Below are 26881 nucleotides of genomic sequence, written 5' to 3'. Positions count from 1 at the left end.
CATCGGTCAGCCCCAGTACATTTCCTAATGCAGTAACGTAACCTCTATGAGAGTGAAATTCATTTGGATATTACAGTCCTCTTATATATTTTAAATGATCTCTAGATTACTTATATAACAAACATAGTATTAATGCTTTGTAAATAGTCGTTACAGTGTGTCGTGGGGGAATAATGACAAGAAAAAAAGTCTACTTACGTTTGGTACAGGTGTAATTTTTAATTTTTTTTTAGTATTTTTGATCTGTGCTTTACTAAACCCAGACATGCAGAGCTGCAGATATGGAGGGCTGAGTACAGAATGAAAAATCCTCTTACTAGAAAATACTCAAAAGTAAATAAAACTAACAGGCCATTTAAACACTTTTATTTTTGCAATAATTTTAGGCTTCCAGAAAAGTGCAACAATACTACAGAGTTCCACTGTATCCTTACTCAGCTTTCCCTAATGTTAACTTACACAATGAAGGTTCTATTATCAAAACTAGGGCAGAGATACTAAACTATAGAGATTATATGATTTTTTTTTTAAGCCTACTGTGACTGTTAAGCTTAATTCTGTCCACTTGATTGGCTTGGAAGCTGTCTAGGGGACTGATAAAGCACACTTCTGGGTGTGTCTGGATGGGTCGTGGAGGCACGACCTTGTGCACTGTATCTAGTCTCAAGCTCTTTCTTCTCTGGTCCTCTTCCCCAGCTCTGCTTCCTCATTGCCATGAACTAAGCATTTTTGCTCTATTACACCTTTCCACCATATTTCTGCCTTGAAGGCAGTCAACCATGGACTGAATCCTCTGAGACCATAAGCCAAACTAAACTTCTCCTCCTTAAGTTGTAGGTGTCAAGAGTAAGGGTTAGGGTTAGGGTTAGGGTTAGGGTTAGGGTAAGGATTAGGGTTAGGGTTAGGGGGTCAGCAATGGGAAAACTAATACATCAGGTGTTTTTTTTTTCTCAGTGCCCCTTTTCTGTTCCAGGATCCAACCCAAGATCCCAAATGGCATGTAGTTGTTACACCTATTAATTATGAAGAAAAAGAGAATAACAAATAAGCTTTTAAATTATCAGTGATTAATTCTTTAGGTTGGTGGAAGTAAGATTTCCTGATATATAAAGCTGAATTCTCAAAACACCATGACCTCAAGGAAAAGGACAGGTAGATAACAAAAATTGTATCTAAGAACAGAAGGATGTAAGAAAAAAGTAATCTGTTTTGACTTGGGCTAAGTACAGGAAGTCTTTCTTAGGAATTCATATCCACATGTCTGGGCCCTTATACACACTTAGGATTTAAAAGTATAAACCAGGTGGGCCAGGGATTTAGCTCAGTGGTGCCATCCCCTGCCTCGCAGGTGCAAGTGCAACATCCCAAGTTCAATCCCCCCAGTACACACACACAAAAGTATAACCAGGTAGTCTGAAATTTTCATACAAACCCGTCCTAGGCTGTGATACATGGAAGAGGCAAAAGCAAAACACACTGGGAAGGTATAACTACTACCCTCAAAAATTCTAACAGATAACAGGTCTCCTAAAGATGATCCAAATTACCAAACATTCAAGGAAATAGATTAGGAAGACTGAGAATCATTAGTACCTCATTGGCACAGCACTTGTCTAACAAGTTTGAGACACTGTGTTCAAACTCTAGCACAAAAATAAGTAATTAAAAAGATTAGGAAGCATGTGTTAGTTCAAACAGAACTTCATACAATAGTAATACTGAACTGAGGAAATAATGTTTCTACTACTCAGGATCATGTTTTAAGTTGTGAAAGGACAGAGCTGGCATCGCTTCTAGGCCTTTTGGCTAAGATCAAGTGAAGGACAGAGTTGGTTTGATAAAGAACCAATTTCTAGAAATGAAAAATAGTCACTAAATTTATACCAGACTGATTGAACTGCAGCTTGCTAAATAGCTGAAGTGAAAATCTGTGACCTAAAAATATGAGAAAATTGATAGAAACAGAAATAATAAAGAGGAAAATATAAAACAAAGCAAGAGAACAGAAGTGCAGCACACACACTTGGCATGTGTGAGGCCATGGGTTCCATCTGTGGCACCCCCATGCCGAAGTCCATGACACTGTGAAAGAGTAAGAAATATCTATTTGGTCTTTGTCTCCAGTTCCTGGCTCAGAGCTTACAAAACTCTTGATTGTGGGCCGGACATTTAGCTCAGTGGTTCTGTCGCCTGCCTGGCAAGCACAAGGTCCTGAGTTTGATGCCTGGTACCAAAAAAAACAAAAACGCAACAACTCTTGATTGTTACTTGTTACGTTTTAGATCCAGAACATTCCCCTAAAGTCTCATGTGTTCAGAAGTGGGGCATTTGAAAGGTGTTAATTCATAGCTGAATTGGGGCTTGGCTAGAAGAGGTGGGTGGCTGGGGGTGTGACCTAGAAGGGTGTATTCTTGTTCTTACCTTCTCTCATCCCTCTCTGCTTCCTGGCTGCCATGGGGTGGACACCTTTCCTCTGGCATGCTCTTCTATAATGCTGTTTCAGCTTGGAACCAGAAAACCATGGACTGAACCCACTGAAACCATGAGGCAATATGAACACCTCTTTCTTTAAGTTGTGAATGCTGAGGATTTAGTCTCAGTGACAAGAAAGTGACTAATACACTGCTTAATGTAAAGGAAAAATCCATCAATGGATTTCAGAAGAATATGAAGAAAACACAATATTTTCCCTTTTAGAGGCCTTGTTGGCAAGGAATATAGAACCAGAGCATACACTTAAAGGAATTCTATCAAGAATAAATTGGGAGGGGCTGGGGATTTAGCTCAGTGGTTCTGGTGCTTGCCTTGCAAGCACAAGGTCCCAAGTTCAATCCCTGGTACCAAAAAAAAAAAAAAAAGAGAATAAATTGGGAGGATGAAAGAGAGGCAGTATCAAAGTGTTAATGCCTGTAAACTTGCTAGGATGTATTTAAGCAAAGGAAATTTTTAGATTTGGGATGCAAAATGAGCCCAGAGTAAAAAAAAAACAAAACACAAAAAAAACTACACCTAGACACATTGAAATAAAACTATGAAATATTATGCAGTTGGTAAAATGTCAAAAGCAACTTAAAAAGGAATAATTTATAAAATTTCTCAACAGTAACAACAAAACTCAGACGTTCCTTATCTTACAAACTCTAGGAGAGAAAATAATAGTCAATCTATTAGTAAAGTGTAAGGGTGAGATAAAAGTCCTTTTAGATAAAACCACTATGTCAAGTCAATTAACAGGCTACCAGTTTGCAACTTCTGTTCCACAGGCACAACTTTTAAGTTGCCTGGCTTCCTCCATGTGGATCTGACACCAACAGCTGAACCTTATTCAATTCAAGGATGAATATGGCCATTTGTTTCCAAAACCATCTCCTCCTCCTGATTTCCCTGTTATGGTTAAATGCACCACCTTCCTCCACTCATATGCAAGTTAAAACTTTAGAACATTTAATTTTTATTCAGATATAAAATCATACAAATCATTTCTTCCTTTTCTGTGTCATTCATTCCCAGTGCTACTATTTTTCTTCAGGTCTATATTAGGGGGACATTTGAAAAAAATCTCTTAAAATTGACTTCACAATTCCACCTATCCCTTCTCCATCCAATCCTAATGGTGCTACTAGAATTAACTTCCAAACTTCAGCCATACCACTCTTCTCCACAAAATTCTTAAATACACCTTTTGCCCTTAGAATACTCAATTCCTTATAGCTTTCAAGGCCCCTTGAATGTATGACCCACAATACCTTTATGGTGTTTCAATCTCAATGCTGTTCTATGTACTTTCAAAGTGGATCACTGTTACCCAAAATATCTTGCTACTTCTCTTCTGTATCTCTGTTTATGCTCTTTCCTCTGCTGGAATTCAATTAAAATATAGGCTCACAGATTCTTACTGAAGGCCTATTGTGTCAGAACCCTATGCTTAGCAGTAGGGAAAAGGGGAATAATAGGGGAAGAGGGGCAATTGACACACTTACACCCAATTCTTCTGTGAGTCTGAGGTCCCATGAAAAGGTACCTGAACTTCCTTTTCTTTCAGTCTTTCTCCTGTTCAACACACTCATACTTATTTCTACTTGTCAACAAAAGTGCTCAAATGGAAGCAAGATAATCACCCCTAAGGGAAATGCAGAGGGGCTTATGGCATTTCATGGAGAGCAGAGCAAAATAACTAATACTCCAGGTTCTTTCTGACTGATGATTCTATTAGTATTATAATAGTGAGCCTGACCTATGAAAGAGCTTGTCAAAGGAAGACAACATCATTATCATTATGTCATTTTTACCAAAGAAGTAACTATGTGATTTTTGGCTTACTTTTACTTGATCAGAAAATGAAGCAAAATATTCTACTTCCCTTATATATTCATATTATTATGATTTTATTCCAATTAAATGTTTGAGAATGAAACTAGAAATGCTGGACTCACATGGTGACTCCAAATTACAAGGGAAGTCTACTTTGAAAAGATCAGAGAGTTTTGAGATAGAATTCGAGATACAGAACATAAATGACTGGATGAAGTGAGTGGTAATATCCTCCAGTCTGATGGCACAGTGAAAAAGATGCATTAAAGTAAGAGTTACTTTGTTACTTCCTATGAGAGTAATTATTCCACCTGAATGAACAGTCATACAATTTGAAAAGTAAAAAAGCAGAGATTTAGGGCAGGATAGAGAATCAGCGGCTGTCCAATCTTTGGCTAGATGTTTAAAGTCGGCTAGAGATTTAACAACTGTAAAATTGTGCTTTTTGGTTATTGGTTTTATATTTCCTTTTGTTTTGTTAACTATACTTACAATTTGAGATTGGCAAACTTTCTATAAAAGAATAGATAGTAAAGAGCATAGGCTTTTCCATATCATCACTGTCATATAATTCAACTTTGCTATTATAGTCTAAGGGCAGACAAAAACAGTAAATACACATGGTGGCTATATGCCAATAAAAGCTTATTTACAAAAACAGGCAGTAAAGTGGATTTTACTGAAGAATCATTGTTTGCTGATCCCTGCTTGAGATTTTAAACACATTTACTGAATTCTGATCTTCACTGAAATAAGCAGTTTATGTAGAACCTGAACCACTAAAACCCACAGCCTTGCAGTGCTTTAATGACTCGGGAGACCTGGCTTCATCCTAGTCCCTTTTGGTACTTTCCTTTTCCCTGTAGCAACTTAGAGAACACATAACTAGCATCTGAGAACATCTCAGAAGATTTCTAGTCTGATGAACGTTCCTCATGGAACCAGAAACTCAACCTGACATGATTGCTCAGTTCAGATCTCTTTAAGATTCATATCATACCAGGCCAGTAGTGACAGTGAGGAAGTTACTTACTTTTACTAAATCTGTTTTCATCAAAGTAGGGCTAGTATCTACATTAGAAGAGTGAAATAGGTGATGACAAACATCTAAAACAACATCTGACACATTACTAATGCTCAACAAATGACAGTCCCCTTCTGGTTCACTACTTTCCTCTTAGCCAGGAAGCCCCCGGCCCTAAATTCATTCATTAGATCACTATTTCTTTAAGATTTACCATGTGTATCAGGGATTATGCTTTAGCACTGGAGGCACAGCAGTGAATAAGACTGACAGTTCCAGTTCTCATTCACACGGGGAAGACTGACATCCACACACAAATTATTCAATAAGACAATATCAGATAATGATTAGTACTACAAAACAAGGTGACTGCACATGGGGTAACTGAGAAGGCTACTTTGAATAGATTAGTCAGGGAAGGTTCCTTTGGAAAAGTGAAATGCAACTTGAGACCTGAAGGATAAAAATCAGCTAGTCAAATAAATGGTTGAAGAAAAGTATTCTAAATAGGCTGAACCAGAATAAAATCTAGAGGCAGAAAGGTTCTGGTACATTTCATAGCAAACCAGAAGTAGGGCACATCTCCCGAGACAGTAATCTCCAATTTTAGGGGTTCAATTCTGGCCATGCCACATAACAACCCTTTATGTTCTGCTATGGCTGCAGCCCCATTTCCTAGCTCTAATCTTGCCTTTGCTGTCCTATCTCGAGTGAATTCCATCAATCTGCTGACTGCACCCAGGATTTCACTCTACATAGGTGTCTTGATTGTCCCTAGATTTTTGCTCTAGGCCAACACCTGCCACATCTTGGGTCAATTTGGGTAATATCAGAAAGGTAAAAAATTCTGTTTTTTCAGGATGAGTTTTCTATGTGGGTTGTAAATCCATTTGGAAGATAATACATTCCTTATTACTCAACTCTGCAGACAGTTGTAACTGCATTAAAGCACTCTCAATCATTGTTCATCTACCTGTTTAATATTTAGTTTATTTCATCTAATTACTTGTTCTGAGATAAAAGTGAAAATTATATAAAGAATATATTTTTCAAAAATTTTTTGTGGTAAGAAGACATGAGATCTACCATCTTCACAAACGTTTTAATAGTACTGTTGATTACAGAAAAATGTACATCAGATCTCAGAAATTTCTCATCTTCTATAATTGAGATTTTATGATGGCTGATTAGTAACATCCCATTTCTTTATCCTCCCAGTCCCTAGCAACCTTTCTACTTTCTAATTCATGAATTTCATTATTTTAGATACATATCAGTGAAAACAAGGAGTATTTGCCCTTCTGTGACTGTTTTATTTCAGTTAATGTGATGCCTGCCAGGTTCATCAGTGTTACTGCTTATTGAAGAAAATGTGAATAATATCATATTTTCTTTATCCATTCATCTGTTGGTGGATATTTAGGTTTTCATACTTCTTGGCTATAGTGACTAGGACTGCAATGTTCACTGGAATGTTAGTAACTCTTTGAGATTTTGATTTGTTTGGTAAATATCCAGAAGTGAGATTGCTGGATTATATGATAGTTCTATTTTGAACGTTTTGAGGAATTTCCATGCTGTTTTTCACAGTGGCTATACTGTTTTACATTCTCTTTAATAGTGTGGAAGGGTTCCAGTTTCTTGACTTTCTCACTGACACGTGTTGTTTTTTGTATATTTCATAACAGCCAATCTAACAGGTGTGAGGTGATACCTTACTGAGTTTTGACTTTCATTTCCCTAATCTTAGTGATGTTGAGAATCTTTTCCCTCATTTGTCAGTCTGATGTATGTCTACTTTGGAGAAATGCCTATCCTTTAGCCTATTTTTAAATCAGGCTATGAGATTTTCCATTATCTTTGTTATTGAGCTATAGGAGATTCTTAAATTAACGCCTGATCTGTGATCTGCAAATATAGTCTCTCATTTTATAGGCTGCCTTTTCACTCTATCAGTTATGTCCTTTGCTGTCAGAAGCTTTGTAGTTTGGTGCAGTCATATTCATCTAGTTTTGCTTTTTGCTGCCTGAGTTTTTGGTGTCATAGCCACAAAATCATTGCCAAGACCAATGTCAAGAGGCTTTTCTCTAAACGTTCAGCTAGGCATTTTATAGTTTCCAGTCAAATGTTTAATCCTTTAATCCATTTTGAATTGACTTTTGTGTAATGGTGTAAAATAACAGTTCAGTTTCATTCTTTTGCATGTAGACATACAGCATTCAATAAAGTTCAGATTAGCTACGTAAAAATTGCTTTGTAATCTATAAAGAATTATATATTATTGAAAGAGAAAAAAAGGGTAACTGACTTGGATTTTGCAAATATGATTTTCAAGTTTTGATACTTATTAGTTGTGTGCCCTTGCCTGTTATCCTTTCTAAGTTTACTACCTAGGTTTTCAACCGGGAATCCATATGGGAGCCGAGGATAGGTACTTTTAAATTGCCATCAACAAACATTTAAACAAAGGTGATGGACTGGGCGCCTGTAAATGGGCATTGGTTTACAATCATGATTAATTACTTATGTTATTTACAATGTATTTTGTTCTAAAACCTGACCTGTGATCTCCTAAATGGCCATGTGTTTATAGGGACTTGCGGTGCTGTTTGTTCATTTAAGGGCTATGACTTTTCCAAGGACATTGTGAGGCTCCAATGACTAACATGTGAAAGCTATTTAGAAAATGTTAACATTATCCAAATTTAAGTTATAATTATTATGCATTTCTGATGATTTAAAATCATTATATTATTAACAATAATTTAGTAGGAGTAACACCTGTTTAGGAACCGAAAACTTTTATTGGTTAAAGTTGCTGCCAAGTGTCATTATAAACATTTAAGCAGCAACAGTGCTAGTTTTAGTAGAAATTCTTCAATACTTTAGAGTGATGTATTTGTCTGAATAATGTCCATCGATATGCAAACAATGGAGCAACTATGTTAGTTCATGCAGTGCTCTGCACACGGAAGCCTGGGTCTAGGACTAACCATTCAGGGAACACTCATAAACTATTCAGAATGCAGTAAACATGTCTACCAAGTAAATTAAAGAACCCTGTGCTATGCAGCAGCTGAAGCAAAGTAGGACTTTATTGAAAGTCCTTAGAAACAGAGGATTGTTTTAATTCTAGAAGTGGGAGAGGAGAACAGTCATATCCCTTTAAATGAACAAACAGCACCACAAGTCCCTATAAAACACATGGTCATTTAGGAGATCACAGGTCAGGTTTTAGAACAAAATACATTGTAAATAACATAAGCAATTAATCATGATTGTAAACCAATGCCCATTTATAGACGCTCAGTCCATCACCTTTCTTTAAATGTTTCTTGATGCCAATTTAAAAGTACCTATCCTTGGGCCGGGGATTTAGCTCAGTGGTTCTGCCACCTGCCTTGCAAGTGCAAGGTTCTGAGTTCAATCCCCAGTACCAAAAAAACCCAAAAGTACCTATACTTGGTTCTCATATGCATTGCAGGTTGAACCTGTATCTTGGTATTTGATAATCACTGGACTTAAAAATTATAAATATGTTTCCTCTAAATTTCTCATCTCTTATCATTCTGAATAGTATTCAAAATTATGCTAACCATGAATAGTAAGATATTTTACTGTCAGCATGATCACGCACTTCTTATGTACAAATGATTGCTAACAGTTGGTTGACTACCTGTCCAATTTGACTTTAGTACTCTTTTGAGCACTGAAACAACCCACAAGGTAGTGAATAATGTATTATGAATTTTTTTCATTTATTAGTCTTTGCTTGACTAAACATCAATCCTTAAAAGGTACACAATAACAACCACTGTTTTTCACAAAGTGTCTGTAGTCATTCACTGCCTCTATTTCTTCTGTTCCTCAATAAATCATCATGCTTCCAGATAAAAGTAAAAAGCATTATTTATTGATGGCTTTTATTAATTTTTAAAAGTGCTATAATTTCAAGTATCCTAATTTTCTAAGGATTTAAATGGATGTAAACTCTCTGGATCAATTCTAGAAAAAGGAAGTCTCAATATGAGAAAGGATTTCAAGGTGGGTACCTCTGGGAAACATCAGGAGCAGATGAGGCAAGTTGTGTGTGACTATCAGAGACAGCAGCAGATTCTGGGGGAAGATGTTAGGCTACCTGATAGACAGGTAAGAGAACTAAACAGTTCTGGTAAACATAACCTACTGCCACAATCCAAGGTGAGTTTAACATGTATGCAATGTCAGAAAAACCTGCCACAACCATGTAATGAAAGCAATAACATAAATATCTTCAAATAGAATGATAATAATATTACAAATATGCACACCAGTAATTACTCAGGGAATAGGAGGAATGCTAGATTCAGAATATAAGTTCACTAAAATAGTATCTTAGCTAGTCACACTACTATAAATGCTAATGATAATGTCATATATTTATTATTTTATCCATTAATAAAAGACATTATTAAAAATTTACTACAATAAATGTTGATCAAAATTCATCATTAAATGCCTACATACAAAAATCTCATTATTAGAAACATCAGCAGCAGATAAAAATCTAAATATCAAATTTATATTAGAAAAACCCCCCAAAGATTGTAGGTTGGTTAAAATGGATAGACTATGACAATAATGAGGCTATAGGACCAATCTCACAGACCCTAGTTAGTGTCACACTTAGAAAAGTACAATTCATGGTCAAAGACATGTCCCAGAATTCTGCAAAGTTGAAAAGAGTATCACGTTGGAGATGTTTCCAAAAAACCTATCATCATTACTGGAAACAGCTCGTAGTATACATCCTGATGATTGATGAGTAGTGTCATTTCTTTGTGAATAACATCTTCAGTTGCATTATTACTAACTCTAGGATGACATGGACTTCTTGGCTTTGTTTTCTAACCCTACCTACATATCACTGGATATGCAATTGCGAAGCCAGTATTCATGAAGTCAAATCGAAAACAAACCACGAAATCCACGAAGAGGAAAACAACAATAAATAAAGATCACAATTCTACTCCTCACAGGATAACAACCAATGTACAAAGTACCTGTCAACTAACCTTCTTTCTTTTCACATATAATTAATTTTCTTTTGAAATAAATCATATCTTAAAATATTCCAATTAAGAAAAGATCTGAACCCCATATACCTTAGGATTATCTAGGGGAGTCTGCTATAAAATTATTCCAGTGCTACTCCTCAACCTCTAGAATAATTTTAATAAACATAGTGTGGGACTCTAGGATCTCTATTTTTAAATAAATTTCTAAGTGCTAAAAGTTTGAGAACCACTGACTAAAAATGCTTTTTATTTTATTTAAAATGTATGTGTTAGCTACATAAAAAGAAAATAAGGTATCTTTTCATTATTTTCCATTTGCTCATTTTTCCTTATTATTTAATTTTTGTGGGCCACCAAATAATGGTAAACATGTTTGACAACAGCCAAGATAGCTTGTAATTTTAACATCTGTACTGAGCCCAAATTAAAACTGCACCAAGTTTATGGCTATCAATTTCTGCTTTTAGCTATATCTGAAAAAAGGTAACAGTCTACTTCAGAATTATCATTTCTTACAGGCAATTACATGAACATTAGTAAAGAGAAATACTGCATGTAAAAATCTGACAAGAGTACTAAAAGTACATTTTAAAAGTAAATTGTTATTTTAAAATATACTGAATACCATAAGAAAATTACTTAATATATTAATATTTGGGGGACAAGATTTTTTTTTTTGGTACCGGGGATCGAACATAATTAATATTTTTGGATAAATTTTTTACAGGTAACCTTTATTTGGCATAACCAAAATGTTCCACTTTATTTTATGAAAAAATAAAAATTTCCAAACAAAACAATAACAGAATGGTAATAGTTAAAACACTTGTGTTATTATCTTCAAAGTACAGTCATTATTGTACTTACAGTGCAAGACATAAACCAAAAAGATACTTTTCAAAAGAAAATTTCTTGAGGGCATAAATCACTGAGATAAGCTATGGAAGTCTGACACGCAGGTGTCATACAACTCAAAACTGAAAAGCATTCAAAAGGGACGGGCTGCAGCTCAGTGCAAAAGCCCCTGGGTTCTATCCCCGGTACTGCAAAACAAAACAAAACCAAGAAACCATACATACAATTTATTATAATAATCTATTGTTTCCATAATAGAAGCATTAAGGAAATTAAGGAACAGGGTGCAATTTTTACGCCTATTTAAAAGGTGATGGACCTGATATATAAAGCTTTCTTTTCTACAGAGCTCTGGTCTCAGAACATTTTCTTAGGACCGTGATAAGCAGGTGCTGCCTTCCTTTCCAGCCCCTGGTGCCTGTCTCCCTTACTGTGTGCTAAGGCAAAGCCCAGCTGAGACTCCTCCTCCTCGAGGTTCTGAAACAGCGTGACTTCTCATGGGTTGATGCTTCCGTTAAACACAAACCCAGCACTAAATCTCACAAATTAAATGAAAACTTATTTAGAAAATTATGATGAAAAAGATATTTTGTACCTTTAAAATAAGATCTAATTGTGGAAATAAAATAAAAGCATATATTTTGGTCAAATCATGTTACAGAAAAATAATGGATAATTGGTTAGATTTAGAAAACAGAAGCTTCACCTAATTTCTTTTTTCCAGGGTAAAGAATTAAAGTAAAAAAGAGTGAGACAAGGAAAGGAATAAGGCCTTTAGAGGATTCTGATCTACAACCATCAATATTAATTTTTCATGTTTTTCCTTGGCAGACATTTGGAATTGGCCTCCAGACTTTGTCAGCAGTTATTGACTGAGGCCCACAGAGCACTGTTATTACTCCTGACCCCAAGTTCAAGAGCATTTTCTTATTTTCTAATCTGTGGGACACCAAATCTTAGATTATTAATTCCTAAAATTTATAAATCATTACTTGAAAAATGAAAAGCTAACATTCATAGAATATCCACAAGGGAGTTAGTTTGAAAAATAACTCAAACTGCATATTCAAATCATGTTAAGAAAACAATTTTTTAAGCAGCCTTTCTTTTCTCCAACATTTGTTTGAAAGAGTTTTTACATTTTCCCATAGTTTAGAACGCCCTGAACAAGAAGGGGTGTGTAAATACAGTATCTACTCCTATATATATAAATGCAAATCCAACCAAAAAACCAAAAAATGTATTGTACAGATCTTCATTGTAGCACACAGGGGCAAGCAAACTAAGGTATAAAACAATAATCTCAAGTTGAACTTGTTAAAATATTTAGCTAACTTGTTTAAATTTAAAATTTACTATTGTTTTATTTTCCACTACAAATATATATATCTAACACTGGTATTGTACTAAAGGCAGAAAGAAAAACAATCAGTTGGAAGACTAAAAAGAGAAAAAGAAAACATAAAAGGAGTCTAGAAAATGGATAAGTAGGAGAAAGAAAAGAGGGAGATGGGCGGACAGAGGAGGGAAGCGTGGGCAAACTGGCTTAGTCAGGCTCTCCTGGGACAGTGTGCTGAGTTACCAGACCAGAAATGAGGGGTTGAAAGCTACTACTGATAACTGGTGGAGGCTGAAAGTGCTACTTAAGTGCCTGGTATCTATCGAAAAAAGAGGGAGGGGAGGTTTGAGACTGAGGATGCCAAGTGCATTCCCAGCCAGCAGAGTAAAAAGGGAGCATTAACAGCAGTCTCAGGGGAAGCGGAGCATGCTACCCATGAGCCAGAGGGCAAATGTGGCAATAGCAGAGAGCAGCAGCTGGATAAAGGGATAAAGAAATAAAGAAACCACAGGAAAACTGGCATCTTTAGACATACAAGGCTGACTTGGCCTTGTCTGGATACTTAGAGGAACAAACTGCCTGGAAATAACACTGTCATCTTCTACAGCCAATGGGTTACTAATCAACTGAAATGCAATAGGCTCAAAATTACTTGGCAAAATTACATTAGGCATGGATTTAACTTTGTAGAATAGCAGCTCTGCTGAGAAGATACACCTAGGATACTCTCAGTGTTCCAGTTTTATGATAATCAGCATTCTCCGTAACTATCTAAATGCCACTCAAATATTAAAATGAAAAATCCTAAATACCTATTTCTAGTATTGTCCAGTAAGTCCCTGACATATGAACAAGTTCTGTTCTATGAGAACATTCCTAAGTTGAATTCGTTGAAGTCCGACAAAGCGAGTCTCACACACCTTTGACACAAACACACAACATGCACTGCTCAGCGCTTCCTGGCGCCCCCTCCGCAGCACCCCCTCTTCCTCTCGCTCACTCCGGGAAGTCCGGGCTCTGCCTGAGCTCGAAGCTGCCCTGCACCATCGCCCTGCATGGGGAGCGCAGCGCAGCATGGCCGTGAGCCACCTCAAGGAGGTATCTGCATCTATGAATGTTTGTGATGTGTCCATTCCCATTCATATCTGTGAAAGTTCACAACTCGAATGATCGTAAGTCAGGGTTTGTAGTGCTTTCTAAACAGTATCAAGCACAGTTCAATAAAAAAGAACACATCATAATATTTCCTATAGTTATTGTTGACCCTATGATGCAGACAACCAGAAACATGAAAATGCTTAAAGGAACTTCTGCAATAATACACTATCATGTTAGTTTCATTCCTCTTCTTCAATAAAAGTCTCAAAGCATATTAGAAAGCAATCTACCATGTACACTACCTTTCCATGGCTTTAGAACACCAGGTAAACATCGTGGTGCGAGTTCTGGCTCTGAAGAAGTATCTGCTCTAATATTTCAGTAGCCTTTTCAAAGCTTTATCAAACATCTTTCTGCTGTATTTGATGAACTGTGATTTGTAGTTGACTCAGTAAATCTCACTGGCCTCAGAGTGGGCTGAATTTGTGTTTTCTTCCTCAAGGATTAATGTAAGACTGATGTTATGGAAAAAAGTAATAAGATTCTACTCCTTGAAGAATTTCAAGTATTTAAGGGAATCAATGTAAGAAACATCAATTAAGGGATACGTAATTCAGGGAGTGTGTGGAGGCTGGAGTAAGGGAACAATGGCTCAAAGAAGTAAAATTCAGGATGGTCCCTATACCACAAATAACACTTGGATAAAAAATATTTAGGAGGCAAACATATAAAAAGAGTAAGAAGGAGAAGAAATAAAGCAACTGTATTATATGAAGCTATGTTCAGAAAATAAGACTTGGCAAGTATTGCAATTAGATTATAGAGGGCAGTAGTTTAAAAGAGTCACGATACCAAAACAGAATGTTAGACCCAGGGGTGTTTCAGTCTGCTCAAGCTACAAAATACCATACACTGAATGGAATGAACAATAGAAATGTAGTGGTTACAGCTGGACTTAAATTTAGAGTTTGGTTCTGAAAGCTGGAAAGTCCAAGACCAAGGTTCTGGCAGGGTTGTGCTCCTGTTGAAGGATACCTTTCTATCTTGGAGATGACCACTTTCTCTCTGTGTCCACACACAGTGGAGGATGATCTCTACCTCTTTCACAAGGACACCAGTTCAACCAAATCCTTATGACCTCATTTAATCCTAATCACCTCCTGAAAGGACCTGTGTCCAATACAATCACATGGCCAGTTAGTGCTTCAACATATGACTTTTCAGGGGACTTTCAGCATCTTGCCCCCAAAATCCATGTCCTCATTTCCTGTAAAATACATTCATTACATCCCCCAAACCCCAAGAGTCTCAACTAATTCCAGTGTCAACCTTAAAGAATAAACCCTAAAATTTTATCTAAATATCACCTAAACCAGACTTAGATAAAACCTGAGGTATGATTCATCCTGAGCAAAATTCCTCCACAGTTGTGAATCTGTAAAATCAAATAAGTTAGTTTCCTCCAAAAACAATGGTGGGGCAGGCACAGGATACACATTCTCATTCTATAAAGGAGAAATAGGAAATAAGAAATAGTGATATAATCTTTAAGACTATTGGGAGGATTAAGTTTGGTTATAAAGAATAAGGTACTTAAACTAGTTCATGAATATCACAGAAGTGCTTTCAAGGAGGTAGGGACTTCACCATTAACTTAAGAGCTGAACCACCAATATGGTGGCCACTGGCCAAATGTAATTACTTAAATTCAATTAAAATTTAAAACTCAGTTCCCAAGTAATATGGGCCACATTTTAAGTGCCCAACAGTTACAAATAGCTAGTGGCCCTAACAAACATTGTAAATTTCATCATCATAAAAATTTTAGTGAACAATTCTCTTCTAGAGCTTGCAAAGGTATGTGACACTAAAATTATTGCATGTAGAAATAAATGCAAGGAACTATTAGCATTCATAGTTCAAGAATAATAAAATTACATGAAGAGAAATGAATAATATCTTCAATTTATATTTTTGTAATAGATTCAAAGGATCACTTGTAACATGGGATTCTCTTATTTATAGATAATAAGTTTGGGTTAGGAAATTTTCAATTAAGTATTTCTGTGGAAATTAAGATAATACTGTTCAATTTTACTTTCTTATGATCTGAATCAAGAGAGATATCAAAACTTTAGAGACAAACTAAGAACATGTTTAAAAATGTCACTCTCAGGTATCAACAGTCTACTTAAGCCCTTGATATCAGCAGGATAAGTAATGAACAGATCGATTAACCAGATCCTATGGCACACAAAATCCAGGGTGGGTTATCTGTCACAAAAGTACCATTTTTGTCTTTTGTGTGTGTCTCTTCATCTATTCATGAGATCAGAGCTCTCACGATCAAATCAGCTTCCGAAGGCTGCATCTATGAATATTGGTGCCTTGGAGACTGAACCTTCAACACATCAGCATTTGGGGGACATTTCACATCCAAAGCATAACACGCCTTTCTAATCTTTTTAAGCAGTTGAAAATGTACAAAGTTCTGTTCTAAAAAAACCCTCCTGAGGGCCGGGGATTTAGCTCAGTGGTTCCACTGCCTGCCCCACAAGCATGAGGACCCGAGTTCGATCCCTGGTACCAAAAAACAAAACAAAACAAAAACCCTCCTGATTGGTAATTCTACCTTATATTTTGGTATTTCATTTTACATTATTAGCGTAAGATTGATTTGATTATCACACAAGTTAAAATAGAAAGTTTCCTTCTACAAGAGTTGAGAACTTTTTGTAACTCATATAAACCTTATAGGCCTTAGGCCTAAGCTGCCCATTTTTTTGCGAAGCACAGAGCTAGAGAATACACTTTTGCTCAACTTTCCTAAGCCATCCATTTTCTAGATAAGCCCAGACAATGCGCTTTCCCCGGACTGCGTGCACTTTCGCCATCTTTTCTGAGGACTGAGAATGGCACACTTTCCTCCTGGAACATCTACCTCCTTCCCCACACCATATTTTCTGCCACCTCCCAACCCATCTCCCTCTCATCAGGGGTACCTTTGCTACTCTTGGATAACTGCCCGAAGTCTAGAGCAACTGCATTTTAGAAGTGACTCCACTGCTAACTGTGAATAAAGCTGTTTGCTCATTTTTTGCTGATCTTATTCTAGAACTCTTGGCCTTTCCTTCCTCCACAAATCTTTCTTTCATAGACTGTGTGATACAAAACAGACAAAAACTATTTCTTTAAGGGATTCAAATTCATTCTCTGTAGTTTCTTCTATCAGTGGGTGACCACTTTTTATGTGCATTGATACCTTGATCCTTCTCAAGATGGTACCAGGAAGGGAAAAGGAAAGATGATAAAGACAATTCTGATGAAATAAGGTGACACTAACAAGGCTATAAACTGTTTTAGTAGAAACCCCCAAGTCAAAATCAGAAAATTTCTCCGGGCATATTTATAATATCAATTTCCTGATTTGTTATTGCAACACAGACCACTAACTGCTTCCCACTGTCTATTTCCTATGTCAGGGAAAACACCCAGCTTGATACTACCCAAATTCCAAGCAGGTAGGAGTCACCATGTGACTCAATTTTAAAGACTAGAATGTGACCAGAAAAGATATGCTCAACTTCCTAGTCATACCCTATAAAGAAAGAAGCTGTTCACCCTCCATGTTCTCTTGCCTCTCTATAAAGACCTAAAATGTGAACATGACGTGTGACCACAAAAGCAAAGCTAATGGTGGGTAATGGCGGAAGGGGCTGAAGAAACTTGGCTCTTTGGTGACATCATGGGTGAGATTACCACTAAATCCTCGGATTACCTTAAGGCTCAGACTTTTACTTCAGGAAGGCTCCATCCATCTTCATTCAACCACTACTTTTTGGTCTGTGTGAAACTTTAAACCTTAAACACTGACTATAAAAATAGTTTGATTTAGAGAAACAGGGTAAATGTCCACAGTCTTACAGGCAATGTGACCAGATGGAAGCCCTAATGTGACCAGATGGAAGTCACTTATACTCAAATATGAAATGTATTTCCTAGGATGATTAAAAAATGATGGCCAGAGGACACGTGTGACTTAACAAGGAGTTACTGGCTTCTGACTATGGGCCAGACACCATATCACATACTGTGACAGGAGTGGGCTGAGGAAATAATATGTCTGCTGGTTCTGTCTTTGTTGACTTCCTGCATGGTGAATTCCCTAAGATAGCGGGTCAATGTGATTGTTTGGGCGTACGTCAGCACACGGCTGGTGATGTGCTAGGCACTGGAAACAGTGGACTTTCGGTCACCTCTTTTTTCTAGACTGATGCTCCTCTAGTTCTGGCTCTCAGAATTTTCGGCTCACACCTTCCTAACTGACTTCTTTACCTTCAGTTTCTTCTCTCTCCAACCTATTGCCGTCTGAGTAACATAAGAATTCTGAAATAAGAATCTGATTCCTACCCTTTTAAAAAGTAGATATATTACTATTGTTCATAGGTTAAATTTCAAAATATCCTTTCTAGTCTCACTTTTCCATCACTTCCTTATTCTCCCGAGCTATACTGAACAGTTCATCATTCATCCAACATACCTTTGACTGCTTTGTCCCCCCCATCTACAATGTTCATCTTAGGATGGGATCTTAGCTGGGGCTACTGTAACAACACACAATAAACTGGGTACTTTCAACAACAGCAATGTATATTCTCACAGTTCTGGAGGCTAGAGTCAGAGACTGTGGTGCCAGCATGGTTGAGGTTTTGTGAGTACTCTCTCTTCCTGGTTTTACACAGCTGCCTTCTCCTGGTCTTCTCATATGCTGGTGGTGGTAGGGTGTGAAAGGATGAATGGAGGGAGGGAGGAAGACAGAATGCAAAAGGGTATGGACGCTAGGGCAAGCTCTCTGGTATTCTTCTTACAATCCCATCGTGAGGGCCTCAACCTCATGCCTTTATGTAAATCTAATTATCACTCAAAAGCCTCACCTTCAAATACCATCACTTTGCAGTTTGGGGCTTCAATGTACAAAGTTTAAGGGAAGACAATTCAGTCCATAGCAAATGGCAAATCAGTCCTTCAATACCTAGCTCAAATGTCTCCATTCCTGAATGAAGTAGCTGCTCTGTCATTTATGCTCCAATTTATCACATTCTGTAGTGATTATTTCTATTAGATGGTGAATTCCCACAAGGTATATACTCTATTACATTTTTCTTTGTATCAGTCCAGAATTGAGCATAGTATTTGGAAAAGAGTAGACACCAATAAACATTTACTGAATGCAGCACTGGACTTTTAGAAGCAGTGAGGGAAATGTGCTGAAATTATTTTATAAATGGTTTACTTGCAAGTCATGTATTATAATAAAATCTTTCTTCCCCCTGTATATAATTCCAGACCCTGAATTCATAATTTAATTCTTTATGGCATTATTAATTTCAAGTTTTCCATAATCACTAATTTCTTTGGAGTTGCAATGCAGATTTTATCAACCAGAGCTAGATTATAAGCATCTAATTCATGAATTTCAGACACTTTTATATAAAGAGTAGGCTGAACACATTTTCACAGGAGTAATAATTTCAGATGCCCTTGTACAAAACTCAGCAATTGGACCCACCTATTAATTTTCTCTAGTGAATGCATTTCCACACCAAAAAAGTATTATGCTACTACCTTAGGGAAAATTTAATCTCCTTTTACATAATAATTCCTTGGCTTTAGTGGCCATGTGATCATTTAGTACTGTATTACACTCATTCTAAATCTGTCATAATGCTTAAAACCTGCTGCCCTATTCAATAACCAATATCTATGTACTGCCAAGAGGTTAAGTAACTTAATCATGGTCAGTACTGAAGACTCAAACACTGTTACTGTATTGTTAAATGCTCATCTGAGCATGAGTATATAACACATTCATACTTGTTCTTACATGTAGCATACAACTTCATAAAATTTACTGAGGCAACTAATATGAAAGTGTAAAATACATGATCGAATTTATTACATATGTAAAATATGCTAATTTACTTGTATTAGAGTTGTATATCTATCAATGAATAGTCACTGAAATCTTGATAAAGTTAAGCCACCATTTACAAGTAAGAAGGAGAGGGAGGACAAGACTAACAGGCAGTAGTTATAATAAACTTTAAAATAAAGGAGAGTCATAAGATGACAAAATATATTTGGAATTTCATAGAATAATAAAAAGACACAGCAGCCATATGGCCACTGTACCATAGATGAGGACTAAAGTGAGCTATGAATCTGCTTTCTTGGATCTTTGTAACAAAGGAGGATCAGTGGCTGCAAGTTAGAGGAAACAGATTTCACTCTTAAAAGATATTTGAAACAATGTCAGAGACAGAAAATTTCTGTGACAATATACCAACATACTATAGGCTTAATTTCTATGTGTAGCAAGGTATCCCACCTGAGTATGGATACTACCTAAATAAACACTATTATATATATTTACAGTCATGCTTAAATCCAAAAGAATAACATGATTGTGCTGCCTGTTTGGAAGATAAATTTATCAGCCATGTACTAAATGTATAAAACTGAGGCACAGATAGGAGAAGGAAGGTATTGCCACAGTTCAAATACAAGATCAGAAAAGCTAATATGGGAAAATGAGCCAGAAAAGTCAAAAAAGGCATTCTAATTACTTTAATCAATTACACACTAACTCTATGACAGTACAGTACTTGTAAAATGAACAAGATTTTAAAAAATACTCACAATACTATCATTTATTCTATTATTTATTATAATTTCTTACCCTCATAAATTTTGAAAATCATATTAAAATATTTTCTCACCTATAACAATGAATTTATCTTCCTCAAAACTTGCTTCTCTTTCTGTAATACTTCCTTTAATAATGTCATATTTCATCTAGTTACCTAGGCTGAGAACCTCCAGATCATCTTCAGCTGCTTTCCCTATGCCATGTGGCTTGGACAAGTCTCTAGAATCCTGAGTATCTTCTCTATCCTCTCTGTCGCTGCTTTAGCTTAGGTTGTCATAATCTCCTGCTTGGTTCCCAGGAACTCCTAACAGCCTGTAACTGGCTTTCCTATGTCCATTCTTTCCCAACTCTAATCCAAAGTCCACCCTGACATCTTCCTAATGAACAAATTAAATGTAACTACATCCTTCCCAGTCTTTCTACTGACTCCTGGCTCTCTGTGAGATGAGCACTAACTCCTTAGCAACGTATAAGAGCTTCTTCAGAGATGTGGCCTTAGCCTACCTCTCAAGCTGCACCCCTGATTCTTTTTTCTGAAGAAATCTGTGCTACAGTCAGATAGAAAATCCCATCATCTTACTTCATACTTTTCTAGATTAGAAGTTTACTCAGCCGACAGGACACTTGTCAAATGTCAGTGCCTAGGAAAGGGTAATGAGTGAACATTTTAAATTATTCTCTATTTAGTAAATAAGCATTTTCCCCTCAACATCTTTCGCCTGTGGACTACTGTCATGGTTCATTTTATGTGTCAACTTGACTGGGCTCAGGGGTATGCAGGTAGGTGGTAAAATGGTATTTCTAGGAGTCTCTGTGAGGGTGTTTCCAAGAGATTAGCACTGAATCAGGACTGAGTGAAGAAGATCCACCGTCACTAGTGTGGAAGGTGCCACATCACCACTGAAGGCCAAAGCGGAACAGAAGTGGTCAAGGAAGGTGAATTGCCTCCACCCCTGAGTCGGGACACTCTCCTCCTGCCCATAGAAATCCAAGGTCCTGGATCTCGACTTTCGGACTGTAGGACTTACACCAGTGGTGCCCTGCTTCCCAGGCCTTTGCACTTGGACTGAATTACTCCACTGGCTTTCCTGGATCTCCAGCTTAAAGATAGCATATTATGGGACTTCTCAGCTTCAAGAAATGCATGAAATCAATTCCCGTAATAAATCTCTTCATACACACACATACACACACACACACACACACACACACACACACACACACACACAGTTTCTCTGAGGAACCCTAATACAAATACTAAACATTTTCGTAATATATAATATGTCACATTTTACCATTTCCAAACATAATCTGCCATTTACTTTTATTATTAAAAATAAGTTACTCAATTATTTAAGAAACAAACAAAAAACAAAAAAAGGAAAAATGAAAACCACTCAAGTGTTAATTATTAAAGATTTTGATAAACTGGGGAAAGCTCAGTGGTAGAGTACTTGCCAAACATGTGCAGGGCTCTGGCTTCAATCACCAATACCAAAAAGAAAAAGGTGTAAGTGTATATCCTAGTAATATTTTTATTATGCTCAGATAGCATGTACATACATTTTTATATCTGCACTTTTAATACTGTAAATTGTTCTTTTCTCTAGTTTTTAATAGGTATGACCTCACTTGTACAATGACTACTTGTTTGTTCGTATATTTAGCAATTGAGGTTTACGTAAACCCAGGGCCTTTACACTGAGCTATTTTCCCAGTCCTTTTGTATTTTTATTCTGAGGCAGGGCCTTGCTAAGTTGCTGCACTGCCCAGGTTGGGCTTGAACTTCTGATCTTCTTGCCTCAGTCTCCTGGAGTACTGGTATTACAGGCGTGTACCACTGTACCCAGCTACTGTTTATTTAAAATATATGCAGTAATGTGATGTCATTATGGGTAGGATAGTATAGAATTTAACACCACAGTATCTTGCATTAAAATCTCAGCTAAAAAAATCACTAGATCTGTGAGCTTGGCAAATTAGGTAGCCTCTCTGTGTCTCAGCTGTGTCATCTAGAGTCAGGACACGAGTGCTGTGAGGGTTAAATGAGTTACTCCATAACCTGCCTACAGTAACGTCTGGTGCACATTAAGTGCTCAATGTATGGCAGTTACTATCTTTTCAAAAAGCTTTAAAGAGCAAAATCTCATTAAACCAAGCAAAACAGAACAAATTATATTTATGGAAAAATGCATTATGCAATGAATGTTATAGAAAATTACAGAAGCTATTCAAATATATTTTATCATGTTTCCCAATGCAGAGAAGAAAAATCAGGTAGAAAGAGGAGAATACTGGAAGATGCAAATTTGTGAGAGATTTTCTTCACAAGCATTTTGTTGGTAGAATTAAAATATGTGCCACGGGGAAAGGGGCAGCCCTAAATAAGCATGGGATTAACAAAGCACAATGTATAAGAGATTTTGCTTACAAAGAAAAAATGATCACAGATATACTGTATGGTAAGTAAGACCAACCTAAGGGAAATGCAATCAAGAAACTTTCACAGGAAAATTCAGGTAAACCCAGAAGAAAATAAGTGAATTTGATGAGCGCATAAAAAGAAAAAGTAGATGCCGCTGCTCAAACATTAGTCCTTACTTTTGCTCTCCATGCTCCCTCATGCTGTAGAGAAAACAATTTTGCTTGTACTGGAAGTTAACTTTATTGGTAATTGATACAAAAATGCTTTATATGAAAAATTATTTTGTACTTTTGATTACTTAAAAATATATTTCCAGAATAATAGAAGAAGGTACGATTCCAAGGGATTCATGATGGTAGAATGCCTGTACCTAATCATTCAGAGTAGTTTTACAATACCATTTTAAAAAATTTTTTTACCCCCATTAATTTTATTGGTACATTTTAGGTATAAAATAGTTACCTTCATCATTGGGATCTTGTACCATTACTTGAGTATCTTGATTCTTACTTCTTCCCCCTTCCCCTGCCCTCCCCTCACCCCCTCCATCCTTCCCTATTTGCAAAGACTTTTTGTTTCCATTTTTCCCCTTTTCTCATATTTTTTCTTTTCCCTTCTTTCCTTTCCCCTATCCCTCCCACTTCCCCTGCTGCTTTAGACCTTTCCTTCCTATTACACAGTATCAATTATACATTTTTAAAATTACAATATCAAGATCTAGGAGACATTATCACAGATTTTACAGAATTTAAAAGGATATAGAAAGCACATTACAAAAATTTGTTTTGAAATAAATTTGACAACTTCTAAGAAGTACCTTGGAAGACAAATTAATGAAACTAACTCTGGAGGAATATAAAATTTGAATAGCACCTATTAAAGAAAGTATATTCCTAGCTTGAAAACCTACCTATATGACAACAGCAGGCTCATAAACATTTTAACTGATAAATTATATCAAGCATTTAAAGCAGAAAAAAGAAGGAACACTTCTCCTCTCATTTTAGGAAATCAATATTGTGCTAATCCTAAAACTGGATAAAGATAATAGAAGAAAAAGTATTAACATAGATGGAAATTTGTTTAACAAAACAAAGTATTAGAAGTCAGATCTGGCAGTATATAGAAAGTGGTTTTATTATAGGGATGGCAGTGTTGGTCCAGCATTGGAAGATCCACCCCCATAAGTCATCATTTTAGCAAAGGAAAGGAAAAAGCCATGTGATCCTGTCACTAGTTGGAGAAAAACTATTGGACTAAATTCTACAGCTGTTCATGATAAAAGCTATCAGGAGACTAGAAGTAGAACAGAACCTTCTCAACAGATCAAAGACATGTACTCCATACTTCCAGGAAAAATGCCTTATATGAAAGGAGAAGATACAATGCTTTCTTCCTCAGGTGGGGAACAAGGGCAGATATGCTTACTCTTCATCTGTCCATTAAACTTTGAAACATAGGCCCAAACCAAAATAGTCTGGCAATAAAATGACACAATTATGACAGGATTGGCAAGGTAGAAGCAAAATCTTTATATGTAGATGAAATGATCATCTACAGAGAAAATACTAAGAAATCTCTAGGAGCCCCTAGAACTTGTATTTGAATTTAGCAGGATTAGAAAACACAAGCTACACATAAAAATTCAGGTCTGTGTATACTTGCTATAAATGAAGAATTGGATATTGAAATTTAAAAGTTATGTAGGAGTACAAAGGACCTGGAAAAGTAAAAAAAAAATAATAACAGGGTTGGAAGACGTTTATTACCTAATTTTAAGACTTCTAAAGCTACGGTAATCAAGGCAGTGTTGGTGTAAGGAAAGACATATAGATCATTGGAATAAAACAGAGAATCTAGAAATAGAATCACATATATATGGTCCACTGAGTTTTGAAAGATTATTTAACATTAACATTTTATAGAATATAAACTCAATTCAAGAAAAGATAGTGTTTTCAGCAAATGGCCCTAGAACACCTGGTATCTGTATATAAAAAATTAACTCAACCCTTTATTTCCATACATAAAAATAACTTGAAAGGATCTATGAACCTAAATATGAAAGACTAAAACTATAAAACTTTAAGAAAATATTATAAGGGAAAATGTTTATGAATTTAGGGTAGGCAAGAACTTCCTAGGATACAAAAAACATGATGTATAAAAGAAAAAAACTGATAAATGAGATTCCATGAAAATTTAGAACTGTAAATGACATTGTTAAAATGAAAAGTAGTTCTTAAAACAGACCATATTTACAATGCATATAACCTACGACCCGAATATATAAAGAACACTTATAGCTCATTAATAGACAACCCAATTAAAAAGTAGACACATCGGGCCGGGGATTTATCTCAGTGGTTCTGCCCCCTGCCTCACAAGCGCAAGGACCTGAGTTCGATCCCTGGTATCAAAGGAAAAAAAAAAGTAGACACAAGAAGATGATAAATAGCCAATCCAGCACAAGGAAAGGTGTGCAACACTAGAATCAGAAAAATACTAATCAGTACAATAACAAGATTGAATTATACACTCATTAGGGAGATGAAGTTAAAAGTTTTAAAAGCCTTGTCATGACTTTTTCTTTTTGTTGGAGTCTCCCCCTTTGTGTTTAATTTGTCACGCCCAATGGATTCACTCTGCTGGGCTTCCTGGGGTTGTGATCCTCATCGTCTTTTCCTAGGGTATTGTCTAAATTTTTTGGAGTGTTGGTTTGGTATTCATGAAGTTCCTAAGGTGCTCTCTGTCATGAAAGTATCTTATTTCTCCATCAATTTTGAAAGATAGTTTTGCAGGGTACATCAATCTGGGTTGGAGGCTGTTTTCCTTTAGGGCTTGAAATACATCACTCCAAGCTCTTCTTGCCTTGAGGATTTGCGTTGAGAAGTCTGCTGTGATTCTGATGGGCTTTCCTTTGTATGTGATTTGTTTCTTTTCTCTCACTGCTTGTAGAATTTTGTTCTTCTGTTGGGCTTCTGGAATCCTAACTATTACATGCCTATGTGTAGACTGTTTTTGATCAAGGTTAGTCGGAGTCCTATATGCCACCCTTATCTGTATGTCAAGATCTTTTCCCCTGCTTGGGAAGTTTTCTGCCATTATTTCTGTGAACAGTTTTTTTATGTCATCTGCACTCTCTCCTGTTTCTTCATTGACTCCAATCAGTCTTATGTTATTCTTCTTTGCATTGTCTAGCAGCTGCTGGATTGATTTTTCATGGTCTCTTACAATTTTAAAGAAATTTTTCTTTTCCTGGTCACTAATTGCAATCTTATCTTCTATATCTGAAATTCTGTCCTCGCATTGGCTCATTCTGGTATGTAGACTTTCAATGGAGTTTTTAATCTCCTGGAAATCTGTTTGTATCTGTTTTATGGATTCCATTTGTTTCCTATGTTGGGATTCCATCATGTTCCTCAGCTCCTGTATTTCTTTTATCTGTGTCCTCTCTAGACTTATTAATCATGTCTGGCACTATGGGCACAATCTCTGCTGCTATCTGAGAAATTATTTCTGATTTCATTTTTTCCAGATCTTCTTTTGTTGCCAGTTCAGGGAGTCCAGGTGGTTGAATATCAGATTGTTCCATCTCGTTTCCTTTTGGGGTTGCTCTAGGTGGTCTGGAAGTCTTGTTTTTGAGGCTTGTTTATGGTCTTGTCATTTCCACAAGGAGCGGGGTGTGTGGGGGGGTGCTGCTGGCACCTGTGTGGCTCACCTCCTCTGCCCTGGGAGCAGTGGAATGGCGGCCGGGGAGCCTCCTCCTGGCTGCTGGGATTGGCTCACCTCCTCTGCCCTGGGAGTGGTGGAATGGAAGCCAGGGAGCCTTCTCCTGAGCACTGGGTTGGCTCACCTCCTCTGCCCTGGGAAAGGTGGAATGGTGGCCAGGGAGCCTCCTCTTGGGGGCTGGGATTGGCCCACCTCCTCTGCCCTGGGAGTGGTGGAATGGAAGCCAGGAAACCTTCTCCTGGGCACTGGGTTGGCTCACCTCCTCTGCCCTGGGAGTGGTGGAATGGCAGCCGTGGAGCCTCCTCCAGGGTGCTGGGATTGGCTCACCTCC

The 26881-nt window shown here is 36.8% G+C and overlaps 1 protein-coding gene across 11 annotated transcripts in view; it reads right to left on the bottom strand.

The window, feature by feature from the left end:
- The window catches only part of Lrba (LPS responsive beige-like anchor protein), a 711450-nt gene that overhangs the window by 94106 nt on the left and 590463 nt on the right, over window positions 1–26881 (bottom strand). The window lies entirely within an intron of this gene.

This window comes from Heterocephalus glaber, unplaced genomic scaffold, assembly GCF_053883595.1.
Source record: "Heterocephalus glaber isolate CG9 unplaced genomic scaffold, H.glaber_assembly_v1.0 deba00000613, whole genome shotgun sequence".
NCBI lineage: Eukaryota > Metazoa > Chordata > Mammalia > Rodentia > Bathyergidae > Heterocephalus > Heterocephalus glaber.
This window is presented reverse-complemented; position numbering and strand designations above follow the sequence as displayed.